The sequence below is a fragment of the Pezoporus occidentalis genome, unplaced genomic scaffold (assembly GCF_034315485.1).
Source record: "Pezoporus occidentalis ecotype Australia unplaced genomic scaffold, CSIRO_AGI_Poc_V1 ctg40, whole genome shotgun sequence".
NCBI lineage: Eukaryota > Metazoa > Chordata > Aves > Psittaciformes > Psittacidae > Pezoporus > Pezoporus occidentalis.
The window spans coordinates 2,648,949-2,656,534 of NW_026915725.1; the positions used below are offsets into that span (position 1 = coordinate 2,648,949).

Consider the following 7,586-nt stretch of genomic DNA (forward strand, 5'->3'; position numbering starts at 1 on the left):
TCTCTTTGCTCCTGCACTTCCCTGTTTCGATTACAAATCCCCCTCCAGGCACAAAGCAAGCTGGACACCTACAGTGCAGCTAAAGAGTTATTTGTTCCCTAGGTGGACACTAATGAATGACTGCAGTGCTGCCCTGAGTGAGGGGGTCCCCACTATTAAAAGTTTAATAGAAAGATCTGAGAAGCTGGGGGCCAAGAGGAGGAGGAGAGAACAGGGAGCTGTGAGTAACTCACTAAGTGCCTTCTCTGTTCCTTTGCTGTAGTGGAGATTATACCATCCATTAGGACAGGAGCAACAGGAGAGAGGTCAGTTCCCTCTGCGTTCTCCTTTTGCGTTCAGTCTCACCACAAGCTGTTGAAACTGCAAAAATATGTTGGTCCCTTTCCACTGTAAAGTCTCTGAAAGCAGCAGGGATATGGCCTGCCTGAAAAAATGAGCTAATTCAGATTTCCTTTCACTTTTCTGATTTTTTATCCTTTTGTTTCCCTCTCACACCTCTTTGTTCTCTTTTAAATCCCTGATCTGTCTCTCTTTTCTTTACTCTCCATGCTCTTCTCTTCCTCTACTTCATGCTTTCCAAGATTTTGCATTAGGATAGGTGTATTTAATTTGGAGGCCTTTCTTTTTATTTAATTTTTCTTTAAATATTCCAGCACCCACATGAATTCCTGTCTATGCTAAGCAATCATTAAATTTCATAGAACACTGGAAATATATTGTCCCTTATTTCAACCAAGGTAGGTACAAACCTCACTTTTTCTCTCAGTTGTAGGTGAGTGAGATCTAAGTTTTGCTTTTAGTTTTTTATCTAGGCTCTATTACTGTAGCATCTGTCTATTTTTGAGACCATGTGAAAAAAAGGGGTTTGTTATAACCAAGAGAGAGGGAAGGAGAGAGGTATCCTTTAGTTTCTGTCTGCTGTAGATTACCAAGAACATTCTGAATATCTCTTACATAATCCTTATGGGGAACAAGAAGAATCTCTTGTATATAATATCTCTTGTATATAATTCCTATTATAACTCCAAGAAGGAGTGTTTTATGGGAGGTTCAGGCCACCAACATGTTTGGTATCCTGAGGTCCTGCAGAATGCTGCTCACACTGCAAGGGACAGCCAGGGAACAGCAATGGAAAAAGCTTTCTCTCACCAGAGGTGTTGAGAAAGTTAGAATTTTGCTGGAGCTAACCATAACAATAGGAATTGATGTTTGTTTTCATGGTGCGATGTTATAACCTCCCTCCATTTTGGCGATAAGAGTTCTAGGATTAAGAGACCTCTGTTAATCTTCTGCTAGCCAGTGATAAATGTAGCTGGAGGAACTAAAATATAATGGCTTCTCTATGGTTCTTTGGATCCCCTGTGTCATCTTTCCTACAGAGCTCTTCTAGAAGGCAATGCAAGAACATTTTTAGCATGTAAATGCATCCTAAAAAGAGCACTGATACCTGAATGTGATGCCTGCTCTCTTTGAAACAGTCTGATTAAAAAAAGGCATTCGGAAGTGGTGCTGCCCACACAACCTGTCAGCACAGGTTTAAGATTGCTGCCTGGAACAACATGTCAGATTCCTGTTTGGAAATATCTGGAGTGGATCCACAAACCGTACCTGCGCTCTCCTTTCTCACTGCCTTTCCTTCAAACGTTAGTGCTCTGGCTTAACTCCAGCACTTGGACAGATGTAAAGCTGGCTAGTGTGATCACCTGTGAAGTAACTTTTAAAAGAGTGGCAGATGTTTTCTGGTGAGACTATTACAGAGAGATGTGTTTTCCTAAGCGTTTTAAGGACACAAAATTTGTGTTCTTGTCATTTTTTAACAAACAGTGATTTTGTGCCCTTCAGTTTTTTTCTTAAATTTAGGCTATTTAAGAAAATAGTTTTATACTATGCTAATAATTTGATTGTACATGTTAACACATGCTTTCATATTACTCTGAATAGGCTTTCTGAGCCAAGGCCTATGTTTAGAACTTACCTCTGAATCCTGGTCTTCAGAAAATGCTAAAATAGGTTGCTTCTCCTGAGAACATAGGCTGACAATTCCTTTGCTTTCCTGTGTGTTCTGGAGAGACAAGATTAGAGTTCAGTTGCATAAGACTCATCCTTATTTTCATGATATTCACTATTTTTTAAGAACTCTTCAGCATTCTTACTTAGGTGCAGTTCAAAAAACCTGCAAGGACAGGAAATTTCTCTCTTACCATGATAATGGAAAGTGCTCAAGAGAAATAAGTGCTATGTGAGAATCATCCTTGGCATTATGCTTACTTCTTGTGTCAGTAAAATTTCCTTCTTTTCACTTTTTTGAAGCAGTATCTTAAAAACTTTTTGTTGGTGACAATGGGTTTTGGTTGGGGTTTTTCGTGTGTGTGTAAACTATTATACTGCCATAATGATTACACTGTTTTCAGTAGTCACTCAAAAAGATAGATTGCAGGGAATTGCAATGCAAAATTCCCCTTTATATTCTGTCAGGAGAGAGCTGAAGATCACTTCCGAGCTCTCTCTATTTGGTTTGATTTTGTGGTGTTTGGTTGTTTTTTTTCCCTCCACAGCTGCATATTCCAAATTACTGGTAATAGCAATGGCTGGCTTACAGTTTTTGTCACACTCAAACAACACACTGAATTTTGTCTCTCCTGAACATGAGGCAAGTGCAACCATGCGTTTCATGATCAGAACCAGGCAGCTTATGCCATTTCCTTTTGGTAAATGTGGTTATGGAGGTCAACAGAATGGTTGACTTTTAGGCTACCCAACAGTGTGCAATTAGCAACACCCTGAGATTTCTGGATTTTCTCATCCAGCCTTCTTTTGTGTGACTTGCATTATAGGAGAAGCCAAAGCTAAGTGAACTGGAGAGGTCAGTAAAATGCTATTGTTCAGTCTTGTTCTTTGCTTTTAAGGTAAGTTGATCCCATATGCAGGGACGTCCAGTAATTTTCTGACTTAACCTATACACCCAAGAATAGAAGTGTTTAGTTAATAAAATCTTAGAAAAAAAATGGTAAGACACCTTTGTATCTGAAAAACAGTGAATCAGTATGCAAACAACTGAATAAAAAACCCCAAACAACTCCAAGTGCATTTTATTTGGAGGATGAAAAGAAGTCTTTCAACTGATCAAAAAACCCTGTCTGTGTCTTCCTTTTGAATACTTCTTCAGGAATAATGCTTTCCATAGTTTGATGCTTGCAGCTCCATAGTGAAAAAATTTTTGCCATGGAAAACTTATTCTCTACTTTTATTAATCTTAATGGCACTGTTGAATTATATTAGTTATCCATTTATTTTGGTGTTCTGGTAAGGACTAGAATCATATGTTTCAGAGGAAAACACAAGAATTCTTTGGATAGTAAGCTGGGCCTCTGTTACAAAATAAGCAATCAGAAATATATTGGGGCAGAAACAGAGCAAATGTTCTGAATTTTTGGGGGACTGTGTTTTGTACTTTGGGCTGAGTTGTAACTCAAGAGCTGGCAAATAGTTCACCAAAAATGACGCATAGAATAATAAATAATATAGGCACATGTGCTTGTTGGGGGGTAAATGGTTCTTTCCTTTGAGAAATTGTAGAAATAGACTAGTTAATGAGTAATTCTGTGGTGTAAGTGGGAAAATTATTTTGTTTCTGTTATATCCTACAGAACTGGTCTTAGGAACAGTTCTGAGTGAATAACAAGACTTATTTTTCTGAACAGAAGATGAATAAATGGTATGTTTCTAAAAATCATAAACAATACCCAGTTTCAAACTCTGTTCCATTCCAGAATGTCCTTTCTCTGACACTCAGGAACTAAAACCTGTATCAGAAGAAAGTCACAGATGTCATAATGATGAACATGCAAGTTCATGGATCTCAAAATAACAATATAACAACGTTATACAAGATTTAAATATTATAAAATATAAAAATAGTTTTACATTACATAGTACAAAATTTTCATATATTCATATGGAAAACATTTTGTTTACATGTATGTTTTTATAAAAATATAGGCAAAAATATAATCCATAATTAGTGAATCCAATAATGGTATTTAAATTATATACACTAGATATTGGAAAAAAACCCAGATACAATCCACAAGAAACAGCGTATCAAGGAAGAGAACTGTGCAGTTATAAAGAATAAAGCACTGATAGAGAGGATGATTAATCTGAAGCAGCAGCCCTTTCTGGCTCCTGAATGCTTCAAACAGCACTTGGCTTCTTCCTTTCTACGGAAGATACAGTCAGAAACCTTCTCCTAAGGGTAGATAGCTAATCTTTTCCATTTACAGAGTAGTGATAGATAATGTTGCTCTCTGGTACGATGCCTCACTGGTTACTGCTTCAACAGTCAGCAAAACTCATCCATGATCAGATCTTTTGCTGATCTGTGGGTTTCGAGACAAAGGGGTAGCATTTGCTGTTGTGCATGTTCTTCTCATTTTTTTTTTTTTTTACCTTATAAGACTTTGAATTAAAGAAATTAAATGAAAGTGAGGAAGAATGCTAAGAAGAAAGGTGCCAAAGTGACTCTGTAACCCCACCTGCAGCACTCTCACTGTCCCAACACATGGAACAGGCAGCCTTAAATGTCTAATGCCAGGTCCCGTGCTCCAATTAGACACCTCAAAATTAGAGCTTGTGCTCAGTATCAGCGTAGCAAAGTCCCTTTTGAGAGCTGGATGCTAGACACAGATTTTGAAAATAGTTTACACTTGTTAAAACTAATGGGAATATTAAATACATAAAAAGTAAAATGTTTCAGGGCCCAAAATCCATGCCCAAATGTCTCTCTGTTGGTCTACGGGCTAGACCTTTTTTCAGACTTAAATCTTGCTATTTCCACGAAATACCTTTGCTTGTGCATAAAGTCACAGACTGTTTGCTTGTCCTCCTACACGGAGAAAATAGAAGTAGTCCAGCCTCTGAACTGGCTCTTCTGAGTCTGAGAATAGTAGAGGTCTGCTGAAGAAAACATGACACAGTGGGCATGATGCCCTAGAAAGCAATCTTTAAAATAACTATTTTAATTACTTCTGAGGGCTTGCATATCTCATCTTTCTCCCTCTTATTTGAAAAGATTTTGGTCAGTAAGGTATCTGCAATATGCAGTAAAACGAAGCAGTACTGTGATAACACTGACGTTTACATAGCTCTTTTCAAAGTACTGGGAAAACTAGTGGCTGAGCTGTGGACAGTGCATGCGGACAGTTAGCTTAAGTTACTCACTGGGCTGAGGAATGAAGTCTTACAGCAAGGTTGAAGAACAAGGTATCGTACAAAATGTGACAGCTGGAGTAACACTCTTTTGCTCTTACTCCTGCTGCTCAAGACTCTCTGGTTTCGAGAGTGAGCAGGGATTTCTTGGTCTGGGGTGGGCAGAGACCGGGAGATAATCAGCATTCTCTTGGGAAAGAGCCAGCACCCATCCTGGTGCCTTGGGTGCCATGTCCCAGCCCCACTTAGTGGCATTCAGTGGTCAGAAAAGTCATCAGGTAGAGCTTCATGGAGCCACAGGGACAACATGAAGTGACCGACTTAAGAGCGATTCTAACAGTATCAGCCAATGAAAAAAAAAGGGGAAAACGCTTGCTCAAGTTTGGATGAGAAAACTCTTTACTTGGCAGAGCTGTAGCTATAGATGATTTACTGTAAGGTCACGTGGGAAGCAGATTTTGATACAATGATAATAAGAATGATAGCTTTTCTTCACTGCTGTTTTCAATCACTAGAAAGGTAGATACAATCTGCCTACTTACACGCGGAGGGATGCTGCCTGCTTTAAACAGTCTAACTGCTCCCTGTAGTCACTTAAATTACCTTTTAGATATATTAATAGGGCAATTTTGCAATGATATTTGGGAATTGCATTTTGGTTTGCACATGTAATGGATGAATTAGCAGCAGCCAAGAAGAAGCAGTTTCACCTCTGATTCCTTAATTTATTCCCTGGAAAAAAGACGCTGCTCTGAACAATTGTTTTAGGAATTAGCCTTTCATGTTGGCTAGAAGAAGAAAGGAGACAAGCCGCCGGTTTTACTGTTTGTTCAGTTTCCTTTTGGCATGTCTCAAGACTGGTTATTTGGGAGCCCGGTTGTACACGGTGGCCCGCAGGTCGCCGTAGCGAGGAGGTAGCAAGGTCGGCACAGCTGCGTAACACAGCACTGGCGTGGTGGAGAAAGCGGTAGGAGGGAGTCTCTGTGGCGCAATCGGTTAGCGCGTTCGGCTGTTAACCGAAAGGTTGGTGGTTCGAGCCCACCCAGGGACGGGTTTGCCTTTTGGCTCGCCGTCCTTCTGTGCGTGCTCGCCAGGGAGGATGTGAGATTAGCGCTGGCGGCCGTGCCGGCGCCGCGAGTTTCTGGCAGGGGGGCCCCCGCTGGGGAGCTCAGCAAGGCGCGGCGGCAGCGCTGCCAGCGGAGGAGGCCGGTCCCGCCGCCTTGAGTCCTGGTAGTTAACAGCCGTGCTGCAGCGGCCACGCGAGCCTACGGGTCGAGAGGGTCCCGGCTGGCCCGGCGTGGGGTTATATGGCCCTGCCTTCTGGGAGGAAAGTGTAGACCCCCCCCCCCCCCAGCCCATCTCACGCTGGTGGGGGCTCTCTGAGCGCAACTCTTCTGACGGGTGGGCAGAGGCGAGAAGCCTCCGGGAGTTTCTTCACCCTGGGGTCCCGCAGTGGAAGGTGCAAAGGAAAATACCATATTTGAGCTGCATAATAATCGTTAATGACGGCGCCGCGCGATAGCAGGGTTTGCTCCAGGAGACACTGCGTTCGCGGCACTCCAGCACCCGAGCTACCGCCATCGGATAACGTGAGCTGGAGGTTCTGCTCGGGGGGTAAACGCCGTCAGCAAGAATGATTATTGTTATAACCACTGTTGTGTGGGGCTGTCGCCGCTGCTGTCCCTGGTCGTCACACACAACTTTTCGTCTCTCCGCGATGGACGACGGCAGCAGCGCGGCTCCAGCCTCCGTCCCGGCGGGAAGCAGACCCCTGGGGCCCGGCGGGCGGGTGCGCTACCCTTGGAGCCGCCGCCGGTCCCGCTCCCGCCGGTGGCTCGAGGCCCGTTTCCTGCTGGCAGCAGCACTGCCTCTCCGGCCCGCCCTGTCCGCACGAAGCCTCTTTGCATAAATGAATGTTAAAAGCAATTACGTTGGGAGCTTCGCCTAAACGTATCAATTAGAAGTTGGCACCTTCGCAGTATCCGAGCCCGTGAGCTGATTATAACGAGCGTTCCGGCCGCTTGAAATCCGGTTGCCTTCCAGACCAGCTCCTGACAGCTCTGCGAGGGTCTATTTACAGTTTATAGAGAGCAGGATTCGTATTAAAAATGCCCCCTTCCCCGGTGAAATTGTATTTCACTGAGCTTTCTTTTCAACTCGCCTGTTTTGAATAAAGGATATAGCCCTCTTAAAGGTCAGGCTGATGACAGGACATGGCCCTCGCTAGCTAAGATACCGAAGAAAAGACATGGATTCAGACACACCGAGGAACCTTGAATTTTTTGAAAGTAATAAACCCTAAATGGTCGGTGTGCTGGATCTGCAACTGTTGGCTGGCATAGTTTTTTCTCTCTTTTTTTTTTTTTTTTCCCATCACC

The 7,586-nt window shown here is 42.6% G+C and overlaps 1 non-coding gene across 1 annotated transcript; it reads left to right on the top strand.

The window, feature by feature from the left end:
• Nucleotides 1–6,185: 6,185 nt before the first annotated feature.
• Nucleotides 6,186–6,259, top strand: TRNAN-GUU (transfer RNA asparagine (anticodon GUU)). The gene has a single exon. It is a non-coding gene; the product is annotated as a tRNA-Asn (tRNA).
• Nucleotides 6,260–7,586: the final 1,327 nt, after the last annotated feature.